A 25,669-nucleotide genomic window follows, 5' to 3' on the forward strand; every position below is an offset into this window, starting at 1 on the left:
ATCCAACATACCAGGAGAATTACTGCATGTAAAACACTGACATACCATAAAAATGAAATGGAACTGGCTGCAAACCAATCCACAGCTCGCGAACGGCAGCCAATCAGGAGCGGTTGCTCCTGATTGGCTGCCATTCCGCGAGCTGTGATTGGCCGGTGTCCTATTTGAAGTGCTGCCAATGCTGTTTCTACCTGGATGCCGACTGCACCGCTGCCGCAGCCACCCGGGCCCCCCTCTCTCTGGGCCCGGTACTGGAGTCCCGGCAGTCCACCCCTGATGGCTGCCCTGTCCGTAACACAAGTACTAGTTCGGGGATAGATAGATAGATAGATAGATAGATAGATAGATAGATAGATGCCACTGCCATGTTGGAAGCTGAACTACCACGTTTGTGAGGCCCACTGCTGTCGCTTAGCTTAGTCAGCCAGCTAGCTCGGTGAAACCTTTTGACCTAAACTGGATGAAATCAATTTGTGAGCTGTGTGGTGGTCAAAACTGACTGGACATGAATGATATTGAGATTAATAATAATGTAGGAATAAAAAAAGGCCTAAATTATGTGATTTCAGCTGTTTTTATGATTTTCTACCAAAAAATACCAAATCCAAATCCAGATCCAAAACACGAAGGACATACAGATCCAAAACCAAAAAATGGGGGTCAGCGCAGATCTCTAATAAATAAATAAATTCATCAGAACATTGACACTCAAGAGACATTTTGCTAAAAAAAGACATGGAAAATGAGAACATGAACCAATCGAAATCAGGTTTAAAAAGAAGATCCAAATATTATCCTTTAGAGTCAAAGGGTAATCACATAAGTGTTTTTTTACAACCTTGTGAAGAAAGAACTATGTTATCAGGATATGTTACCTCATAATTATTCTAATTTAAAGAATGCAGAAAAGGAAGCCCTTAAAAACCTCCAAAATGGTGATATAGTTATAAAGCAAGCAGATAAAGGGAGGGATTGTCATTTTGGATAGATTGGCATACGAGAAAGAAGCCACCAGACTCTTAAATGATACAACATCTTACAAAGTTTTATCACAGGATCCTACAAATCTTTTTATTGAAGAATTAAGAACCATCATTGTCAAAGATGAATTCCAGTACCTTATGTCATCCACCCCAGTGATTCCCATTTTTTATTTCCAGCTGAAGATTCACAAGTCATTGGTTGACCCACCTGGTCGACCAATCATTGCAGGGATCGATTCGTTGACGTCTCACTTGTCAAATATATTGATTTTAAATAGTAAATATGTGAAAAGTTTACATTCCTACCTAAAAAGTATTGGAAGTGTATAAAACATTCTTTCGAACATTGAATGGAGTGATACATATTTTTGTGTCACAATTGACGTATAAAGTCTATATACTTGAACATTGTATTGAACATGAATGTGGTATTTCAGCCTGTAGTAGATACCTAAATGGAGATCTGACTTTGGGCCTAATTCAGCAAGGATCGCTATTGCGATCGCGGTAGCAATCGCGCATGCAGTTCTGCTGTGAATGTATGCTAATAATTGCAATCGGAAAGCACTCTCACTGACAACATGTAGACACCCACTTCCCCTCTCGCACATCCGTAATACCTTGCAATCCAGCCAAAACATCGGTAGCATCAAAGTACAACAGAGCCACTCGCACATTTAAGGCAGGTCTAACCCTACCACTATATTGCAAACTTTCCTGCACGCAGTGAGAGCTCAAGCTGCGTATGCCATCGCAGTGGCTAATTTATGTACGCCACTGCAACGGTGTTCAAACGCACTGGCACGCCTGCGTTTCTCCGACCACCCCCCCATCACCACCCGCAAACAGCACTTTCTGTCAATCACTCTGCGATGGGTCTGCATAGTCACTGCATTCGCAGTGGTGCCTTCGCGCACGCACACTGCGATACATACACAGTGACAAACAATCGCCCGTCTGCGTATGCTTTAGCAATTGCGATCCTTGCTGAATCAGGTCCTTTATCCGCAGGGCATAAAAAGGAAATTTGTGATTTTATTAGATTTGTTTTAAGACATAATTATTTTAAATTCCAGGGCACTTTTTATTTACAGACATGCGGAACAGCTATGGGAACAATTTTCGCACCTAGTTTTGTGAATTTCGCAATGGGGAGTTGGGGTGAGGAGTCAATCCATTCCAATAATCCCTTCCATGATCATGTAATACTATATAAGAGGTACATTGATGATACCCTGATCATGTGGAATGGAGACAAAGCCACCTTTTTAGAATTTTTCAATTTTATCTCGACTAATAATTTTCACCTACGTTTTACTTATCACATTAACAAAAATAAGAGTTATGGTATAACATACCTTTGTTAACTCTTTTTCTTCGAGGTCCATGGGGTCCACAGCCATTACGTTGGGGTATGAATCCCGGTCACCAAACAGTTAATGCAAATGAGTTCTCTGCTCCCTGGATGCACCGGGGTTCCTCCTCATAAACCCTACCCCCTGCCTCAGGTAGCCAGTTCGTTACCAAGCTCAAGCAGGCAGAGACAAACAAAGGGTTAGAAAGAAAAGGACCCATACTCACGAGTTCAGACTCTCAAGAGAAGAACTACAGAAAAAACCTCCCCCAGAACTACAGGTGCGTCTGGGTGGGTGTCCTGTTGACCCCATGGACCTCAAAGAAAAAGAGTTAACAAAGGTATGTTATACCATAACTCTTATTTTCTTCTTCAGGGTCCATGGGGTCCACAGCCATTACGTTGGGGATATCCCAAAGCACTAACCCTATGGGCGGGGATGCTCCTGACTCTCGGAAGAGAGGACAATCCTACGCCCGAATGAGGCATCCTGAGAGGCAAAGGTGTCAAAGGAATAAAATTTGACAAAGGTATGGATGGAAGACCATGTGGCTGCTTTGCATAATTGCTCAGCAGAAGCACCCCGGCGGGCCGCCCATGATGGACCTACCGCCCTAGTAGAATGTGCCGTCACTGAATCTGGCACCCGCATACCAGCCTGTGTATAAGCCAATGAAATTGCCATGCGAATCCATCTGGCCAGTGTGTTTACTGGCTGGCCAACCACGGTTATGACAACCATAAAGCACAAAAAGTGAATTGGACTTCCTCCATTTGCTCGTGCGTTTAACATAAATTCTTAACACACGGACCACATCCAGGGAAGCCTCACCTTGTGAGAGACTTGTGCCCTGAAATGCTGGAACTACTATTTCTTCATTAATATGAAATTTGGACACCACTTTCGGAAGGTAACCCTCACTAGTACGTAGCACTGCTCTATCTTGATGAAATACCAAGAACGGCTCCCGGAAGGAAAGCGCAGCTAACTCCGACACTCTACGTGCAGATGCCATAGCAAGGAGGAATACCGTCTTTGCTGTTAGCCACTTGATGTCTATTGAATTTAAAGGCTCGAAAAGAGGAGTCTGTAAAACCTTCAGAACTAGAGTCAAGTCCCACGGAACAACCGGGGAAACGAAGGGAGGCTGAATCCTCAACACCCCCTGAAAAAAGGTCTTTATATCCGGTCTCAGAGCAATTTTATGTTGAAACCAGACTGAAAGAGCTGACACCTGTACCCTTAAAGAGGCCAGGCGGAGCCCTTTTTCCAGACCGCTTTGAAGAAAATCAAGCACTCTGGTTATCAGGAACTTCTGTGGATCATACCCTTTCAGTTCACACCACTGAAAGAAAGTATGCCAAACCCTATAGTATATACGGGCTGAGGATGGTTTCCGTGTCTTCAACATCGTTCATATAACAGACTCGGAAAACCCCTTCTTCCTCAAGACGGAGGCCTCAAGAGCCATGCCATCAGCGATAGCCGATGAAGATCCGGGTACCAGCAGGGACCCTGTAGCAACAGATCCAGTCTCAATGGCAGAGGCCATGGAGTGTCTATGGAGAGAGACTGTAGATCTGTGAACCAGTGCTGTCTCGGCCATGCCAGAGCTATTAATATGACGGTGCTGCCCTCTTGTTTGATCTTTCTGCCAACTCTGGGCAGAAGAGCAAACGGGGGAAACAGATATACCAGCATGTAAAGCCACTTTACTGTCAGTGCGTCTACAAACTCGGCTCTCAGATCTCTTGTCCAGGATCCGTACCTGGGTACCTTGTTATTCCTTCTTGATCCCATCAGATCTATTTCTGGTAGACCCCACCTGTCCACGAAGTTCCAAAAAACCTGTGGATGTAGGACCCATTCCCCTGCATTTATCTCTTGCCGACTGAGAAAATCGGCCTCCCAATTCAGGATTCCTGGAATGAACACGGCAGATATTGTGGGCAGAGGGGTCTCTGCCCATACCAGGATCTTTGATACCTCTGCCAAGGCAGCCAGACTCCTTGTGCCCCCTTGATGATTTAGGTAGGCGACCGCGGTGCGATTGTCCGACTTTAACTGCACCGACCTGCCCTTTAAGATTTCCTGAGCCTGCACTAAAGCTTTGAATATAGCTCTTAGTTCCAGGATGTTTATCGGTAGCCCGCTTTCCACCACTGACCACTTTCCCTGGAAAGTGTGTGACCCCGTCATCGCCCCCCAACCTTGAAGACTGGCGTCGGTTTTGACTAATGTCCAATCCAGCACCCAAAAGGGGCGACCCTGCCTGAGATGCTTTGTCTGCAACCACCAGGTCAGGGACAACCGTACCTGTGGAGAGAGACGCAGCAGCTGAGACCTGATCGTGCGATGATCCTTGTTCCAGCGAGACAGAACTAATTGCTGCAGTGGTCTGGAGTGGAATTGAGCATATTCCACCATCGACCTGCATGGCAACTAGAACGGATATCTGCCTGTTGCGAAGCAACCTGCGTATTCGTGATTGTAGGGCAAGGATCTTCTCCTCCGGCAGATATATTTTCTGCACCATGGAGTCCAATCTCGCTCCCAAATGACACATTTGTTGCACTGGACAGGGTGATGACTTTTGCCAGTTTATGATCCAGCCGTGACTGTACAAACATGATACTGTCAGCCTCAAATGATCCTGTACCTGCTGTGGGGACTTCCCCAGCAATAGGAGGTCATCCAAGTAAGGCAAAACCTGACGCCTTGGCGTCTGAGGCATGCCATCATCACCGCCATCACCTTGGTGAATACCGAGGGGCTGTGGAGAGGCCAAACGGCAGGGCCTGGAACTGAAAGTGTTCCTCCCCTACCGCAAAACGAAGAAATTTTTGATGAGCCTGAGTGATTGGGATGTGAAGGTAGGCATCCTGTATATCTAGGGATACCATATAGTCTCCCTGTTCCATCGCCAACACAATCGATCGCAATGTTTCCATCCTGAACCTGGGGGCTCGAACAAATTTGTTGAGCTCCCTCAGATTCAGAATAGGCCAGTATGACCCATTCGGTTTCTGAACCAAGAACAGATTGGAGTAAAACCCCTTCTGGAACTGATTCTCTGGCACCAGAATCACTACTTCTGATGCTAGCAAGGCAAGAAAAGCCTTCTGAAGGGCCAAAGCTTTTCCTGATCCCACCTGCGGGTTTACACAAAAGAACCTTTGCGGAGGAGTCCTCCAAAATGTCAGGGCGTATCCCCGGGAAACAACTCCTCAAACCCAGGCATCCTCCGTTGTGAGGTGCCAGGGCTCTGAGAACGAAAGTAGTCGGCCCCCTACCCTGGGATCCCCCAGGGGGAGGCCCGTCCCATCAGGCCACTGGTTTATCCTGGACCCTGAATCCGGGATGTTTGTTTGACTCTGCTGAAACCTTAGAGGAAAGGATCCCTGCATCCAAGGCGGCAACTCCCAAATAAGAGGCCCCTTCTCTAATAAAGGAGATCATATCCAGTTGCTCCTTAGAGGCATCTGGTAAAGACTCTGTTAGAGTTTTGGCCCACTCCTCAATAGCCCTACCCAGGTGGTGGCCATAGCTGGGCGGGTGGCCGTTCCTGCCAGCGAAAAAATTGATTTTAGACAAGTCTCCAGTCTCCTATCTGTGGTTTCCTTCAGCGAAACTGCTGGGATTAGCAGAGTGGTACATTTAATCAGCTGTGCCACATGCGCATCAACTGACGGTGGATTCTCCCACTTGGCACAGTCCTCTGCTGGAAAAGGATATAGAAGCGCCATTCTTTTAGAAGAATGGCTTATCTTATCCGGACGGACCCAGGCTTCCACCATAAGTTCTGATAAACCACTTTCTGGCGCATAAATAGGGGGCTTTTCTAGGCGGAAGATCCCCTTCCTCGATATTTAACATCGATTTTACCGCCCTTATCAGAAAGGGGACATCGGCTACTGGGAAATGATCATCACCCTCCTCGGAGCTAGACTCCTGTGAAAAGTCCTGTGCCTGTTCCTCCTCCTCGGAGGCACTGGAGTACTCACCCATATGAGGCGATACATGGCGCCTAGATTTAGGCTGCTTTGGCTTGACAGCCTGAGCCTGAGGCTGAAAAACCCCCGAGGATGATGCCATGACCTTACCAGCACCAGGGTCCATCCAAGGCGGCCACATCATGGGCATAGGATGCATCTACTGGGGTAAACCCCAAACCGAAGGTACCGGGGCAGCCAGCCGTTCCGCCACCTGAGCCATAATCTGAGAAAATGACGCCCAAGGGGGCTCAGGGCCTGAAACAGGCAAACTTAATTGGTGTGGAGGCTGTCTGAAACAGTTCCCACAAAGCCCATTTTGTAGAAAGTCAAGTGGGGACAATCCTGCCTTGCAGGCTATACAGGATATCAGCAACGGGGCTCCCGCCACCTGACCCTCAGACTCCTTAGACATATCACTATGCCACTGGTTCTTAGTGTCTATGTGCTGCTTTCTACTCTCAACCCACACACCTGTAGCAAGGGAAGGGGAGAGACAGTGACAGTATACAGGAATTACAGTTCTTTTACAGAAGAAACAGTATCCATAAACAACAATCACATGTCATGCATAAATACTCTGTGAGCCATATGCATATAAGCTCTCACTACCACAATCAGCCTAAGCTTAGGTAGGATATAGCCCTGTAAATACCTAAACCAGCAGTAGGCAAGGCATACATGGAGACTGCCCAGCGTCCTGTAGGAGCAGCATTCAGAGAGCAACTGACATACACTCTGGCTGCCCTATATGGAGGCTGGGAGGAGCAATCCACAATCACTGTGCCAGAGGACTGAACTAGCGTGTGGATTGGGGGAGGGGCCGCCGGGGAAGCGTACCTCCCCTATGCTGCTTGGACCTGCCCAGTAAACTGACCTGACCGCCGCCGCAAGCCCCAGCTGGTCAGGAACATCATATCCTGGTGGTCTAGGCTAGGAGACAAGCCATATGCCTCCTGACTGCAGCGCGCCTCCGGACGGTCTCACCGGGCAGCGCGCCTCCCGGCGTCAGCGGCCGCAGCAACCACTTGCTTACCTGCCATCCCCTTGATCCGGTTGCGGTCCAGGGCCTGAGAGCCCGTGCCGAATCCCCTGCCATGGACCTGCCAAGGCTAGCGGTGCGGCGCCGGAGGAGGTAGTTGCAGCGCGTGGCCGGTACGCCTCCTATCAGGCGCGAGGCTGCTTCCAGGACAGCTCAGACCACCCGCTGAGATAGAGAGTAAACTCTCCCTTTTTTTTTTTGTACTCGTCTGCAGGACTGCTCCAGCAGTCCTACCGTTTATGTGGTGAAACACACCAAACAGGAAGAACTGGCTACCTGAGGCAGGGGGTGGGGTATATGAGGAGGAACCCCGATGCCTCCTGGGAGCAGAGAACTCGTTTGCATTAACTGTTTGGTGACCGGGATTCATACCCCAACGTAATGGCTGTGGACCCCATGGACCCCGAAGAAGAAAATCAAGTTGAATTTCTGGATTTGATTTTTGCGGGAGAAGGGTAGTTGATTAACAACCGGAATTTTGTTAAATAAGTACATACAAACAGTTATCTACATTTTGGGAGCTGCCCAGCGAAAAACTGGAAAACGAATATCTCGTATTCTCAATTTTATCGCATAAAGCGAAATTGCAGCATAAAACGGCATCTATTCAACAAGGTTCAAAGAAAGGAAGTATCCCAATAAGGTTATGTAAGACTAAAGAAACCCAAAGGACAGGTATATTGAACGGAAAGCTGCCTAAGAAAAATGAGAACGACACACCTTTTATCACTATGTTCAACTGCTAGGACTAAGGCCCTCATTCAGAGCCACTCGCTAGCGGCAGTACGCTCGTTCCGAGCGATGTTCGCACATCTGCGCATGCGTACGGATCGTTATACGCATGCGCGAACCAGTCAGTGCGGCCGAAATTCATGTGCTCGCAATATAGCGAATGCCTGCTATTTTGAGTGACAGAATGAGGCGTATGTGGGTGGTAACAGGGGAAGGTGCTTGAAAATGGGGAGTGGAGATCCGAACGCAGGCGTGCTTAAAGGTCAAAACGGGCGTTTTATGGGTGTGCATAATTAATACAGCAGCGTCATTGACCACGTCACTGGGTTATTTTATAGCCAGAACTGCTCGCAAGATTGTGGTAGCAAAAACCAACCACAAGAATAGCGAGCAGTTCATACGCTGGTCGATGTACTCGATTAATCTAATAAGTAGCGGACATGACGTATGGTGCGTGCGGCCAGGGGGCGTTTTTAACAAATAAACGAGCGTATGTTTTGCTCGCTCATTCAGACTTAGAGGTGTGAACAGACTGCAATTTGCGAACTGATCATTTGAATAGCCACCCCTTGTTTTAGAACGAACGACCGCAAATAGCGAACGGCTCTGAATCAGGCCCTAAACCATTAGGACATCACTCAATAAACATTGGAATATCTTACTTACAGATCCTGTTTAAAAGATGTTCTTCCCCCTAAACCAAAAATTGTGTTCAGGAACACAAAAAACTTGAAGGAAATATTAGCACCCAGACTTTTGAGAACAACTACAACCCAGACAGAAAACGGTATGAATAATATGCCAAGGATGTTACAAATGTGGAAGTTGTAACATTAGTAAATATATGCATCCAATTTGACAAAAATTCTCAAATTTTGACAAATCAAAGGAGTACATAATTAAAGACTTTATGAATTGTAACTCAACTATGGTAATTTATCTACTGGAGTGTGTGTGCGGTTTTAAATACATAGGTAAAATGAAGCGAGTGCTAAAACTTAGTATACAAGAACATATTCAAAATATTAAAAACAAGGTTCTAAATCATGCAGTTTCTAAACATTTCACTGAGAAGCATAATTCTAATCCTGATGATATTTCGTTTAAAGCTATTGAACTGGTGAAACCTGGAGAAAGAGGCGGTGATATACTAAATAAATTAGCAAGAAGAGAAATGTTCTGGATGTTTGAACTCCAGAAAATGTCTCCCTTGGGTTTTAACAAGAGTTTTAAGATTGCCCCATTCTTATATTCATGTCTTAAGTCTTCATTTTTAATTATGCTTTATTTTTATTTCCTGGCTGATCTTATCTTTTAAAAAAATTTAGTAGGATATTTTATCTTTATAATATTGTGTATTTTTGTATATTATTGTTCATATAAGTGATTATTGTTGATAGGGATGTATATTAATTATTCATATTTTTGGTTACTTGACAGCCCGGTTGGATTTCGGAGCATCTTATTATCATTTGGTCTACAAAATGTCCACTATGATATGTGAGATCCTCTTACAAAATGGCAGCAGTACTTGATTCACCTGAGCGCCATCGTAAGACTGTTTATGGACTTCTCCCTAATGGCCGCCGTTACTACAGGATGTCTGGGAAAATGGCCGAGTGCGTTCCAAACAATATGGCCGCCATGTGTTCCACTGGTCGGAACTGAATAAAATTAAGCACTATGCACTAGTACATTTGTAGTGGTTTCAGGATATTGCTGTAGAGGATGTATATATCTAAACCCACATCACTAAACTTGGCTAAGTATTCTGGTTGGCGGAGATCTCCGAGGCGGAAGTGATGTGAACAAAGCATCAACCAGTTCGACGGAAGTGACGCCGGAATAAACAGTATTCTCCGTAGATAATTCATCGGAAATATGAATTTAGTAGATGTTTTATTTTAACTCTCAATACCTCTCTGAATTGTATAGATATAAGTAGTTATACTTTTTTTGGGAACAGGATGTCATGTCACCGAATTGGGCCACAGGTGGAATCCATCTTGCGGAGTCTGCTTACTATAAATATGAGTAGCTCACTCAGCATATCTATCCCCATGATGAAGTCATATGTCTAGGATGAAACGCGATGGGACAGATGCTGAATCCTGATCTTCCTATATGTACAGATAAACTATATATCTTTTTATTTTTGTACGTGTGATACCTATTGTGTTTTTTTCATTGCTGTAATAAACTCTCTCTGGATATTTCATTTTGTGACTCATTGTTTCCTCATTAATTATATATATATATATAGATATATACACACATACATATATATATATACACATACACACACATAGGCAAAAATGCTGGTCGTGCACTGTGTCCACTTGTATCATTCAAATGTAATAATTGTAGTCCCAATAGTTAATTTGAAAGGTCCAGAATGCCGCTACTTTAATACAGGCTTCACCAAGCCTATAGAAGGAAAGAATAAGGAGCGCACAATGTAAAATTATATCAACTTTATGTAATAAAAAATGCACACAATCACGTACATTTTAATAAAAAACAATCTGTTTGAGTCACCAGTTCCACGGACCCCGTCACACTCACTCCAAGATGATGATATTAGGAGGTGATTTAGCTGGTTTTATTTATACCTCTCATTTGCTCTAATATCCTAAGTTTTAATTGTCGCTAATAACTTAGGATATTAGAGCATATGAGAGGTATAAATAAAACCACAAAGCACAGTGTCCCCAGACATTTTTCTAGTTGTCAAAATTCTCTTTAGAAGGAAGACCAAATGTCCCCAGGAAAGCAGGCTAGGGCACCATTTTCCCGGAGACCCACACATGTGCAGTAGATTCTGGCATGAAGCCAGAATCTACAGCGCTCAGTGCGCCGACAGAGAGGAGGGGGCCAAAATGGAGGCTACACATGTGCCCCCTCCTCTTAAAATGCCCATGGTCAGAGTTGTGCATAGCTTCTATGATGAGTTAGCATTAGTGGAGAACACAGTACCACTGGGGAGAATTAAGGCAGGAGAGAGGGGCTTCGTGCAGGGGAGTAGCCAAAACTTTGTGGGCCCCATAGCAACATTTTGAAGGCAACCCCGTGCCAATGCTTTTAGAGTGACACCTCTCTGCAGCAGTTGGTAACTATAAGCCCCATAATAGTGCCCTATTTCATTTTCTGAACCATAGTTGTGCCCAAGTTCACATTATGTCACATTTTAGGGCTGTCAGTACACATTATGCCATACAGTACCCCCAACTCATATCAGGACAGTGTCCCCAGTTTATATTATGCCACATCACAGTTCCCCCTGTTCATAATATGCCACATTAGTGCTCCTAGTAAATTTTATACCACACTATAGTGCCTCCACTTCATATTGTGACACATTACAATGTCCCACTTCATAGTATGTAAAATAGTGCACTCCAGTTCATATTATACCACATTACAACAAGCAGATTTGATTATGCCACATTACAGTGCCCTCCAGGTCAGATTATGCCACATTACAGTGCCCAGTTTGGATTATACCACATTACAATGAGCAGGTAAAATTATGTCACATTACAGTGCCCTCCAGTTCAGATTATGCCACATTACAGTGCCTAGTCCAGATTATACCACATTACAATAAGCAGGTAACATAATACCACATTACAGTGCCCTCTAGTTCAAATTATACTAATTTACAACATACTTGACGACTTTCTGGCTGTCTCCTCCGGGAGGGGGCAGCAAGGTCGAAGCAGCGGTGGCAATAGTGGGCAGTGAGAGGATTAATGGCGGCAATGATGGGTGGTGCGGAGGCATGGCGTTGCGATCGCGTCATCGTGGCCCTGCCCCTGCTATACATTGCTGACATTATAAGGTAGGTGAATACGCGATTCAGAACAAATCATGCTATCGGCCCTCCCGAATCATTCTCGTTCAGTCTGTAAATGGGCGGCTGCAAAAGGGGTGGGGGGATTTTCGCTGATGATGGCCGGACCAGAAGACTTGTCCTCTCTTTCAGGTGGCCGGAGCACCGCCCAATTTTTGGGAGTCTCCCGGCCATTCCGGGAGAATCGGCAAGTATGATTTACAGTGCCCCCTCTCACTGAAAGTGGAATGTCACTCCATTCAGGCAATAGATCGAACCCAATTTCTAAACAGGCAAATACAGGAAATTGGTATGCAACTACAGTTTATAATAGGGATGTGCGCCGACCCCCGTGTTTTGGTTTTGGATCTCCCCTGCTTTTGGATCTGGATTGGTTTTGCCAAAACCTCACCTCCGTGTTTTGTTTTCGGATTTTGGTTTTGGATCTTGATTTTTTTCTTAAAAAAAATTAAAAAAAAACAGCTAAAATCACATAAAATGGGCCTTTTTTTGTTCCTACAGTATTAATAACCTCAATAACATTTATTTCCAGTCGTTTCCAATCAATTTTGACCACCTCACAATATAATTTTTTTTCAACTAGTTAAGGCCAAAAGGTTGCATCCAGCTAGCTGGCTGACTATGCTAAGTGACACAGTGGGCGGCACTAACATGTGGCAGTTCAGCTTCCAATTTCCAACACAGATACAGTGTGTTATACAGTGTGGGTTGGATACACCAATAGTGCACTTACTGTGACAGCAGTGTCGGCAGAGCGGGATTGCTGACAGTGTCCTCAGTACATGGAATGGCAGTGCTGCGGTGCTTGCAGTGTCCTCAGTGCAGGGTATCGGGGGTGCCAGTGGTGTCTAGAGTGCAGGTTTGCTGGCTGTGTCGGCAGTGCAGGGGTTGCTGACAGTGTCCTCAGTACATGGAATGGCAGTTCTGCGGTGCTGGCAGTGTCCTCAAGTGAAGGGTACCAGCGATGTCGGCAGTGCCAGTGGTGTCTTTAGTGCAGGTTTGCTGACAGTGTCGGCAGTGCATGGGTGTTCTCAATGCAGGGTGCTGGCGGTATCCGCAGAGCAGGGGTGCCAGCAGTGTCCTCAGTGCAGGTTAGCTGACTGTGTCGGCAGTGCAGGTGTGTTCTCAATGCACAGTGCCGGCAGAGCGGCGGTGCCAGCGGTGTCCTCAGTGCATGTGTGCTGACAGTGTCGGCAGTGCAAGGGTGCTGGTGGTGTCCTCAGTGTGGGAGTGCCGGCAGTGTCGGGTCACTGACGGTGTCCTCAGCACGTGATGCAGCAGTGCAGGGGTGCCGGCAGTGGTGGTGTCGGCAGCGGGGGATGCTGCCAGTGGGGGTGCCGGCGGTGTCGGCAGCGGGGGGTGCCGGCGGTGTCAGGCAGCGGGGGATGGTGGGCGCCATCTTCTTTTTCTTTTTCTTCCTGACTGTGTGCAACTGCCAATCAGCGTTAAGCCCGCTCAATACAAAACCTTGCGACCCGACAGCGGGATCGCAAGGTTTTGCCTCGGGTGAGGGATCCGGGGCAGACAGGGAGATCTGAGCTTGGCTCGGATCGCCCCGGATCCCCGAAATTCGGGTGGGTTCGGGATCTCTGAGATCCGAACCAGCTCATCTCTAGTTTATAATCAGGATCCATAGTAATGGCACCCCCTGCACCTACTACAGCTTGGCTTGGTGGTTCATTGAGTGGTAGTGGAGGTTCCAGATAAATAACTCCTCATTTCCATTGTTCAAATTTCAAAAAGAGTACAGAAGTGAACAAGTTGAGAAGAAGCCACTTGTTCACATCTCCACTCTTTAGATTTGGCATATTTACCCCCTTCTTGTCACTGCAGCAAATGTTATGATGCTTGTTGAGCTGTGCCCTCACAGTTTACTAAGCAGAGAGGTTGTGAACTCCCACAAAGTCAGCACACTTTACCCCTGAAGTACTCTGCTCTGCTGTGATCATTCTGAAAATCTGATTAACTACTGTACATGAAGAAGTTGAAAAATGAATATAAATAGGCACTCTAACACTAGTCAAGTCTTTAGTGCCGCTCCTAGGGGTACATTTGCTAAGATGGGAGTTCTATTAAGCAGTGATGTTGCCCATAGCAACCAATCAGATTCCAGGTATTATCTTCTAGAAGGTGCTAGATAAATGAGAAGTAGAATCTGATTGGTTGCTATGGGCAACATCACTTCTTAATAGAACTGTCATCTTAGTAAATTTACCCCTTAGACTCACAATTTCACATGATGCATAGACACAGACACAAACATATGTAAAATGTTACTGCATCTTGACATTTCTTCTTAAAACCATGTCATCTTTAAGACTGTATGCACTATGACATTTCACAAATTAGTCAATGAATTCTTTACATACAGTAATCTTCTGCTTGCAATTATTTAACACATGTAAAGATACCATCATTCCTCGAGAAAGCCCCATTTGGTTATATATTTTTTAATTCTGTTAAGTTACTTCCACCATATGTACAATTACCAATGTATCATTAACACTGAAATACAGTCATTCAAAACCTTTTATAGCAGTGGCACATCGAATCGGTATATAATGCCGGCGGCGGATCAAATATACTACTCTGTACTACACTAGATCCTGCTCCTTACAATATCTAATTGTCAGTCTCTCGCTTTCTGTTTTCCTCCATTCCCTTCCTGACACCATGACGCTGCCCCTGTCAAATGCACCTTTGCGCAATGTATTTAATTGTTGTCATACTGTTAATTCACGGAAAAGCACACAGGAGACCTTTGTTCACAAAACGCAGCAGAACGCGTCTCTAACAGTGCAGACATAAACATTGATTTTCCGATATCTCGATATTAGATGCCCTGCCAGTACACTCATCTCCTGCTGCCAATCTGAGTAGCCTTAAGCTTAATCAGTTTGCAGATGCTGCAGTCAGCGCCTGCATCAGGTCCTGCATCTTCGAGTGCAGGTATTGGATCTGAGATGCTAGCAGGAGACGTCTTTTACCTTCAGTCCCCTCCTATAGCATTAGCATACATATCCATACAAAAGCTCTGTGTGCATAGCGTCTCTGAATGAAGCTTTACTAGTCGCCATTACTTGGTAGCGCAGAGCAGCTCCTCGTGCAAATATTTACATTCAAATGCATCTTAATCACAAAGTGATGTGAATAGGGTGCACAAACAGCTTCTGATTAAAATGATATGCGGCATGCCTATATTCTGTGTGCGACTGCGGGTGTATCTGCATGCAAAATGCTACGTTACAGTGTCAGCTGTTGTAACATTGTAACATAGCATTTTGCATGCAGATAGAAACGGGAATAACCTGGTTGGCGTCGTTCACACGACCCGGATCTTCCAGCATTGCATAGGACGCGTGGAGATTATGTAATCTCCAAGCATCACTGAAGCCGTCCAATCAGGTAGCATGCGGCACAACCCGGGTCATCGTGACCCAGGCCGCGCCGTTTACACTGCAGAGTGACACGGGAATGACCCGTGTCCAACCCTGCACGCTAACCATGTTGGATCCCTGGGTCACTGGATCCGGGTTGAGCCGTTGCCACTGACAAAAATCCTGAGTTATGCGTCTTCACACGCAAAAACCCGGGAGTTTCATGTCAGTGTAAAAGGGGTACTACATACAATAATTGGAGAAATGTGTTTTATTATTGTTATATTGTTACTACATACTGTATGTATATAGCAAATTCCATTTTAGCTGGTTTCAATTAATTTTACTAATTAGCTGAACGCAAGTCAATTTGGACGGATCTTACCTGGGTTTTCAATGGACAATTCTGGATCAGAGTCATAGTCAGTCAGTCACATCTGCATTTGCGGCTGGAAAGGCATAACTGGGTGACATCAGGGCGTTCAGACGTGGGCAAGGTTTTGCGATGGTGTGTCGACAGATTTGTGGGTTGTGTGTAGTTGTGCGTATGGACAGTTTTCAGGCAAATCTTTTGCACCAGGAATAGGACTGATGCAAATGTGCATAATGGCTATGAAACCAAGTGTGCGGATAAGAGCAGTCGCAGCACAGAGCTCTGGAAAACTGTACATATGGCCTAATATCCACATGTAGTACTTGGGTTCAAGACTTTATTGTCTCTTGGGGCATATTCAAATGCACACATAAATTGGGCCACGAAAAATGACGCGGTCATTGTGACCATTTTTTAAATACCACAGCTATGCGCACTCCCGATAGCCGCGGTATTTAAAATTTAAAAACATAATTGTAAAACCCGTGGGGGAGAATTTTTTATTTTTAAATGAGCTGCTGCCTGGGACTACCAGCTGCACAGCTCCACTCCCCGCCACCCATCACCTCTCGTCACCTCACATAGACATAGCTCACAGCAGAGTGGTGAGATGCCAATATCAAAGGCTCTGCTCAGAGGGGGGAGAGGGCTAAACCGGGGCTGGGCGTCCTCACCACTTACGGTAAGTCCAGGTACAGTTAATTAGAGGTCGCACATTAGCAGCACCCCACACACACCAGCAGCACCCCACACACAGAGATACCAGCAGAACCCCACACACACACCAGCAACACCCCACACACAGAGACACCAGCATTGCCGCACACACACACCAGCAACACCCCACACACAGAGACACCAGCATTGCCGCACACACACACCAGCAACACCCCACACACAGAGACACCAGCATTGCCGCACACAGACACCAGCAGCACACATACAGACACCAGCAGATCCCCACACACACACACACCAGCAACACCCCACACACAAAGACACCAGCATTGCCGCACACAGACACCAGTAGAACGCTACACATAGACACCAGCAGCACACATACAGACACCAGCAGAACCCCACATAGACACCAGCAGCAACACCCCACACACAAAGACACCAGCATTGCCGCACACAGACACCAGTAGAACGCCACATAGACACCAGCAGCACACATACAGACACCAGCAGAACCCCACATAGACACCAGCAGCACACATACAGACACCAGCACAACCCCACATAGACACCAGCAGCACACATACAGACACCAGCAGCACACACACACAGAAGTACTTACCAGAGTCCTGGGTGCGGAGAAGACTTCGGCTTGTCAGACGGATGAGAGGACAGGGTGTGTCCAATGGCTCTGAAGCAAGTCCCAACAAGGATTCTTTAAAATAACGATTTTAGGAAAAATTGGACTTGCTCAGATGCTGCACAAAAACAAACAAACCTCACACCGTAGGGAAAAAGAAAACTCTCATCCAATTGAATACCAAAAACCTTGCACGTTCTGCAAATACCCGGTGGCACGAAGTTTTTGAAACGTTCGTGGGCAACTGAATATGCTATAATTCAAGTATTAATGATTATCTGAAACCCCTTCCTCACCCTGCGTCAAAGATACTACATTTTTTAATTCACATTGTAAAGTTTTCAAAATAATAAAATACTTCATCAGAAATTCTGAGACAAAAGAAACTGTCTTCCTGTTGTTCTCTAACTGTCACATTAAACTGCAAAGTCACTATACAAAACATCAACAGCTCGTTCTTATTTGCCCTAGTAGATTTTAACCGTTAACAGAGAAGTTAAAGAGTTGCTTTTGAAATCTGAAAATAAAATAAATGCCATATTTAAATGCAATTAACAGTGCCCTGGCACTTGATGATGTTTTCTGCCACTGTAGGGTGGCACAAAAAAAAAACCAGTAGTTACATTCCTGCTTTGCAGCCCTGGGACTTAAGCACAATGTGAACCAGATTGCTACCAGTGCAGAGTTGTGTTGTATTTCTCTCTTTGTGGCAATGGAGTAATTAATAAACCATCTCACTCTTCATTCATTTGTTGCCAATGATTAACTGGGTACTGGAACATAAAAAACAACCACTCATGAGTAATATTATCATATGGGAAAGTATTCCATGAACCATTTGTTTTGGTAAAAAAGGTTTATACAACTACTGCATTTAGATGATGCAATCTGTATAGATAGATTTACAGCAATAAAAATACAGTTGATGTGTATAAGTATGCCAGTCCTTAGCAGCCATATATGGATAGGTAGGTTGAATCGTATGCTTTCAAAACAGAGAATGAAATGTCAAACCAGTGCCCCACACAGTTCTAACTAAAAACTTGAATCAAGAAAAAAATAAATATATAGATAAATTCATACTTGACTACTTTGTTATTTCCTCTCTGGGAGAAGCCCGGAGAGGAGATGCAGCTGCTTACTTCGGCCGGCCCGTCATTCGAGCTGCCCCCATTGCGGCAAAATGCCATGTTTCGTGGAATAATCCACAATGTCTTTAAGTAGTGGGCATAGCTAAAATTACGCAGCTTTCATTTTAGCCACACCCCTTCCCAAGAGACCACTACTTGGGATGCAATCGGGAAGCCGGCTGACATTATACCGGCAGCCGGCTTCCCGACTGTCATATCCCGGCGAGGGTGAAATGCCCGGCGTCTAGAATGTAGACGCCGCTCATTTCACCGACGCCGGGAGACAGGCGCCCGGTATCCCGATCGAAGGGATGCCGGGCGCCGCGAGCGGACAGCCGCGCGGGGGGGGAGGGTTAGGTTTATGGCACCCGGGGGGGACTTAGGGTTAGGTACCCCCCCGGGAAGGTTAGGCTAGGGGGAGGAAGGGTTAGGCACCCCCGGGGGGACTTAGGGTAAGGCAGCGGGGAAGGGGGGGTTAGGGTTAGGCACTTACTTGGGGGATTAGGGTTAGGCACTTACTGGGGGGATTAGGGTTAGGCACTTACTGGAGGGATTAGGGTTAGGCACTTGGGGGGGAGGTTAGAGTTAGGCATCCCTAAGGAGCGTTAGGGTTAGGGGGGTTAGGTTAGTATATACTTACCTTAGGACGATCAGGATTTCCAGCGCTGTCGGGCTACCGCTGCCGGGATCTGCCCATCTGTCGGGCTGCCGCTGCCGGGAATTGGCCAGCGTTATTTCATTCCGATTCCACCACTATTCCCAGCAATTATCTCCCTATCCTACTAATGCAAACAATTAAAACTAACTTACCATAAGGAGAATCCTAGGCATTTGCAGCAACAGACCACACATTGGTTACTGGGCCTGATTCAGACCTGCTCGCGAGCGCTCGCAAGCGGGTCGATGTTGTCCCAGTGCACATGCACACGACGGAGCCGGCTCCGTGGTGCGCATGCGCGAGACCCGGACAGTGACGGGCATACAGTCGCTCCGGGTCTCGTACCAAAGGGGGCGTGCTGTCGATGTTGAGTGACAGCACGACCCCTTTGGTGGGCGGGCCGGGGGCGTGGCTGCCCAGACAGAGGCGTTCCCATGGGGCCGGCCCCACTGACATCACAAGTGATGTCAGTGGGAGTGCTTTCGGCTCTGTTTGAGCCGAAAGCACTCTTGGGCTTGCGGCAACGAGACCGTACCACAAGGGTCGCAAGCCCGATGGTCGCAATGCTCTTGACCATCACGACCATTTTCCTGGCCGCTCGCTATAGCTGTGGAGGAGGCCGCTCTAAAAATCAGGAAGGACGGCCCTGATTCAGAGCGAGCGCTCTGTCAGAGCGTCCGGCTCTGAATCAGGGCCACTGTGTGGTCTGTTGCTGCAAATGCCTAGGATTCTCCTTATGGTCAGTTTATTTTTAAAAAAATAAAGAGTGCTATATAAAAGGGAAATAGGTGCACTGACTTGTGCATGGAATAGTGAAAGGTGTCTGTGACCGATGATTCAGCTTAGACGGACTTGAACACCAACCAGGAGGAGAGCCCAGGACTGCCTCTTTTGGTCTATGCGCGCAAAGAACAGTCCGTAGCCATTTCTGCCACTTGTGGATTCTGCTATTATGTAATTTTTTGCATTAGTACTTTTATATCATTTTTAAGGCGCTTGTTTTATTAAATGGAGTTACAGTATATACATTCTCTTTTCTGTTTGTGGGCCATTTCCCAATAACTGTCTACATGAGGGAATTACATACCATTATTGCTCCGGCGCGAACACAGATGATCTGAAAATCAGCTGTCCCCGCGAGCGGCTTCACGAAAGGAGCAGTGAATCTTTTCACTACTCCTTTCGGAGCAGTGACACTAGTGCGCATGTGCGCACAAGAGCCCCAACGTCCGGCGAAAGGAGCCGGACAGGTGTGGAGGGATCCAAACAGATCTCTCTTTGCAACCCGGGACTCCTTCCCATAGGGAAGGTGTGGGAAGCCGGAAGCGGGAGCACTCGCCATCTGAAAATGGCGAATGCTCCCGCAATTAAAATCCGAAAATACTGTATTTTCGGAGCTTGATGAATTCTGTATGGGGACAGTGGGTCATTCCGCGAGAGAAAGGTAAGTAGGAGATATCTGTGATATCTCCTGCTTTACCCCATTAAATAATGGCCCGATAACTTAATATCTACAATTGCAGGTGAAAATGTTCATTGTCACCTGCTTTTGTAGAAATTAAGTGATGATGAATAGGCCTCTTGGTGTGGAAACTGGTAATTACTACAAAAACCAGAGGATTAAAATCTGAATTTGGAAATACCATAATATACGTTGTTAATAGAGAAGCGCTGGTAGAGCATTTATATTGGTGGAGGGGTGAGGAACCTCTATAAGAATCTGCACTGCTAGGCGCACTTTAGAGGGCACTGTATTACTTTATTTTGTTGTTTTATACAAAGTGCCATGATTATTATTTGGCTTACACCTGCTTCTAACTGAACAAGCAAAGCACAAAAGTAATATTCCCTGTGCAGCTAGAGAGCTAGGCAGATGCGTTACTGCATAATTGCTCAATTACCTGGAATTTACTGGACACTCATGAATTGGGGGGGGGTCTCCAACGCCATGTATCATGTCAATGCATTACGGGGGAAGGGTAGTTAATTATGCAATTAGTAGTACCTCACTCCCACAATTCCTACCTTGGCCTGACTCTTCGGACCTTGGACCTCCCAGAGGATGGTGTATAAAAGCAAACCCACTTTTAAATGTCATTATTTTTTGAATCATCCAAGAAATGATAACCAATCATATAAATATAACTACAACTTTTACAGTTGCATAAGATTTATAAAATACCTATTACTCTAGGAACTGGAAGAGATTCAAAGTCTCATTGCTCACTGCCTGTACTCCAATGTAAGCTATAGCAAGCACTAAAATGAGCCAGCTTATTAAAGCCAATGGCCCCATACTCCTCTATCAACCAATTGTTCAATAATTTTATCTCCCGTCATTTATCCAACCAGGTTCATATTCACAGAAATTAAATTTGACTTGTCTTACTTACTACTGTATGTACTGGCAAGACATGAACGTGTGATCAGGGGCACAAAGTAGGGGGGGGAGCAGGTACTAATTACCTGTATTTTGTTGGAGGGGGCTGGGTCCACCCCTCCCCTCCGCCACCTTGTAACACTTCGTACCTGTTATCCCGACAAACGCTTCTGTGGAGGGTCCAGGGAGGCTGCTGCCGGTGAGCCAGTCTCTCACTCTGCCTGCTGTGTTGGACGGAGAAATTGCACTGATTGCTCCTTCCCCCTAGATCTTCCCCTGGCTGTGGGCACCCCCACGTGAAGCGCACGGTGCTGCTCATATTTGTTAAGATTTTTTTTTGTAGAGGGCATGGCCACACTTCCAGTATTCGGCTACAACCCTGGGCCCGTCCCCGCTCTCTACAGCCCTGAGTGTGATACCAGACAGTGCACTTCTTCTATGTGTGACATGGAGAAAATTGAAAGAATAGAAAACATTAATAGGTTTAATTATAAATCAAACTAATATTACGATTGGTCACTATAAGGATATTTTAACTCCTACTAGTCATAACATACGTAACTGTTTTGCTAATCTAGAGTGCACCGTCATAGCTAAATGCAATCTTTATCTGTTCATTTAACTAAAGTGGGCATTATTGTGTGTCTGTGGCTAATATGTTTCAGCTATGTGCCTTTTGTCTAGTACGCCACTGTGATAGCTATAAATTTTCTTCAATGCCCCTTGCACCTGTGAAGCAGATGTAAGATATCCTGATAATATGTTGAAAGAGTGCTGTAAAGTCATCTGCTTAACTCTTTCAATTGAAAAGATTTGCAGCATAAGTATGGAACCATACTTGAATACATTTTAGGTTTAGCAATGGGCTGGTGCTAGTCCCAGTGGCACTCCACAAGGACTAGCACCAGCCCAATGCTAGGGGCAGAATCTCTGTCAGTGTATGGCCTCCAATGTGTGCGGTTACTGTAAGTGACTGAGTCCATAACCACTCCTGCAATACTCCAATAACATGTCAACCAAGCGCTTACCTATGGTAATTAAATGTTGGTGGTGGCTGGCAGCAAAATGTATGTTGTGGATGCACAGAAATAATATGAGATATGGTAAGAACTTACCTTTGTTATCTCTATTTCTATGAAGTCCATAGGGTTCCACAGGATTCCTTGGGGTATAGGTGATGACGTCAGGCATCGGGCACCATAGAGTTAAGTTTTCAGCCTCCCAGGATGCAATAGGGTCCCCCTCCTATACCCCGCCCCCGAGCCAAGGCATCTCAGTTACGTACCAAGCCATAGGCCGGAGGAGGAGGAGAAGGAAGAGAGAGAAAAAAGATCTGGACACACACAAGAATCACATTCTCACCAGAGGGAGATGGAAAAACCGGTGACCAGAGTAAAGCCCATCTGCAGCACAGGTGCGACAGGGCGGGAGTCCTGTGGAACCCTATGGACTTCGTAGAAAGAGAGATAAAGGTAAGTTCTTACCATATCTCATATTTTCTACATCAGGGTCCATAGGGTATCCACAGGATACCTTGGGGATGTCCCAAAGCAGCATCCTTCAAGGGTGGGGACGCTCCTGTGCTGAAAGGAGAATCCGCCACCCGAAGGAAGCATCCTGAGAGGCAAAGGTGTCAAACGCGTAATACCTCACAATAGGTATGGACAGAGGACCACGTGGCAGCCTTGCAGATCTGGACTGCAGAGGCACCATTTCGAGCTGCCCACGAAGGACCCACAGACGTAGTGGAATGAGCCCTCACAGAGGATGGAACCGGAAGGCCTTCATGAAGATAAGCTTCTGAAATTGCCATACGAATACAACCTGCCAAAGTTTGCTTTGAAGCAGGCCAACCCTTTTTACGGAAGCCATAGAGGACAAACAAGGCGTCCGACTTCCGAAACGAGGAAGTGCGGTCAACATAAATCCTTAAGGCCCGCACAATGTCCAAAGTGGCCTCACCCACTGAAAGGTCGGGTGAGTTAAAAGCCGGCACAACGATTTCCTCGTTGATATGGAAACGTGAAACAACTTTGGGAACAAACTCAGGACGAGTGTGCAGCACTGCCCTGTTCCCATGAAAAATCAGGAAAGGGGGTCTACAGGATAGAGCCCATAAGTCAGAAACACGTCTGGCGGAAGCGATGACCACAAGGAAAATTGTTTTAGCTGTCAGCCATTTAAGGTCCACTGAGCCCAGTGGTTCAAACGTCTGTCCCTGGAGAGCCCTCAGGACCACAGCTAAATCCCAAGGCGCCACCGGTGGAACAAAAGGTGGCTGAATTCGAAGAACACCTTGCATAAAGGAGCGCACATCAGGGATTGTAGCAATCCTACGATGGAACCAGACAGACAGGGCAGATACCTGCACCTTCAAAGAAGCAAGGCGAAGCCCATGGTCTAGTCCGACCTGTAGGAAAGCCAACACTCTAGACAGACGGAACTCCCGAGGTGCATAACCTTTCGGCCGACACCACTGGAAGAACGTATGCCACACACGATGGTATATTCTTGCAGAAGAAGGCATCCGAGCTCTTAGCATAGTTCGTACTACAGAGCTGGAAAACCCCCTGGACCTTAACATGGCCGTCTCAACAGCCACGCCGTCAAAGACAGCCAAGTCAGGTCCGGGTGAAGATAAGGACCCTGAGACAGTAAGTCCAGTCGCAGCGGCAACCGCAGAGGACTGTCCACGGACAGACCCTGAAGGTCTGAAAACCAGTGCCTCCTGGGCCACGTGGGAGCCATCAACAGGAGCGTTCCTCCTTCCTGTTTGAATTTCCGGATTACCCGAGGAAGAAGGGAAAACGGAGGAAATAGATAAGCAAACCGGAACGTCCACTGGACGGACAGAGCATCCACCAGAGACGCCTTTTCGTCTCTTGTGCGAGACCCGTACATCGGCAACTTGTTGTTGTGCCGTGACGCCATGAGGTCGATCTCTGGAAGACCCCACCTGTCCACCAGAAGTTGAAAGATGTCCTAGTGCAGGGACCACTCCCCCGGATGAACGTCCTGGCAACTGAGAAAGTCCGCCTCCCAGTTGAGAACTCCCGGGATGAATACTGCTGATATGGCCGAGAGATTGCGCTCCGCCCAGACCAGAATGCGGGACACCTCTACGGGTGCCGCCCGACTTCGGGTTCCTCCTTGACGATTTATGTAGGCCATGGTGGTGGCGTTGTCCGACTGGACCTGCACGGGGTGACCTTGGAGAACCCGCTGTGCCTGCTGGAGAGCATTGAAAACGGCGCAAAGTTTAAAGATGTTTATTGGAAGCTCCGTTTCCGCCTGAGTCCATCTTCCCTGGAACAAGTGTGGACCCGTGACCGCTCCCCAGCCCCGCAGGCTGGTGTCCGTTGTCAATAAGACCCAGTTCTCCACCCAAAACGGACGACCCTTGTTGAGATGGGTCATCTGCAACCACCAGGCAAGGGACAGGCGAACCTCCGGAGTGAGCAGCATCGTCTGGGATTTTAGACTCTGAGGCAGTCCATTCCATTTGGACAGAATCAATTGCTGTAGAGGTCTGGAGTGAAACTGGGCATATTCCACCATGTCAAATACTGACACCATGGAGCCCAGTAACCTCATCGCCGAGTGTAGAGACACACGGCGACTCTGCAGACAACTGCGCACCCTCAACTGCAAGGCAGAGATCTTTTCCCCCGTCACAAAGATCCTCTGCTGACTGGAGTCCAATAAGGCTCCGAGGTGCAGAATCCTCTGAGACGGGATCAGGGTGGACTTTTGCCAGGTTATTACAGTACTGCAATCGTCAGATCCAAGTGGCGTAGCTCTGGAGACCCTGCTACCAACAAAACATCATCTAGGTACAGCAACAAGCGGACTCCCTGCAGCCGCAGGGACGCCGCCATGACCGCCATAACCTTGGTGAATACACGTGGTGCTGTCACCAGGCCAAAAGGTAACACCCGGAACTGAAAGTGATCGTTGCGGATTGCAAACCTGAGGAACTGTTGGTGATGCAAAAGAATAGGGACATGCAGGTAAGCGTCCTGTATGTCCAACGACACCATGTAATCCCCAGGTTCCAGCGCCAGAATATTGGACCGTAGGGTCTCCATCCGAAACCGCGGCACCCGCAAGGACCTGTTGAGGGCCTTGAGGTTGAGAATCGGACGGTACGACCCATTGGGTTTCTGCACCAAAAATAGATTGGAATAGAAACCCTGGCCCCTCTGGGAGAATGGAACAGGCACTATAACTCCAGCCTGGAGCATAGTGTGCAAAACCTTCCGCAGTTCCATTGCTTTGGTCTGGTCTAAGGGAAGACCCGTGGTGAAGAATCGGGATGGGGGCCTGTGCCGAAAGGAGAGGGCGTACCCGTGAGAAACCACCTCGTGAACCCAAGTGTCTGTCGTAGTTGCCGACCAATACTGGGCGAACTGCAGCAGGCGGCCTCCCACTTTGGGATCCCCCAAAGGGAGGCCCGGACCGCAGGCTTGTCATCAG

The 25,669-nt window shown here is 46.8% G+C and overlaps 1 protein-coding gene and 1 long non-coding RNA gene across 3 annotated transcripts in view; one reads left to right on the forward strand and one right to left on the reverse strand.

Moving 5' to 3' along the window:
* The window catches only part of LOC148505401 (uncharacterized), a 156,801-nt gene extending 146,484 nt beyond the window's left edge, over window positions 1-10,317 (forward strand). Inside the window, exon 2 of the long non-coding RNA XR_015869893.1 lies at window positions 9,545-10,317. This is a non-coding gene — a long non-coding RNA (uncharacterized LOC148505401). The remainder of the gene's footprint in view (window positions 1-9,544) is intronic.
* Window positions 1-25,669, reverse strand: part of ADAMTS3 (ADAM metallopeptidase with thrombospondin type 1 motif 3) — a 281,800-nt gene that overhangs the window by 157,083 nt on the left and 99,048 nt on the right. The gene's annotated exons all lie outside the window — the stretch shown is intronic.

This window comes from Taudactylus pleione, unplaced genomic scaffold (assembly GCF_031769625.1).
Source record: "Taudactylus pleione unplaced genomic scaffold, aTauple2 ptg000454l, whole genome shotgun sequence".
NCBI lineage: Eukaryota > Metazoa > Chordata > Amphibia > Anura > Myobatrachidae > Taudactylus > Taudactylus pleione.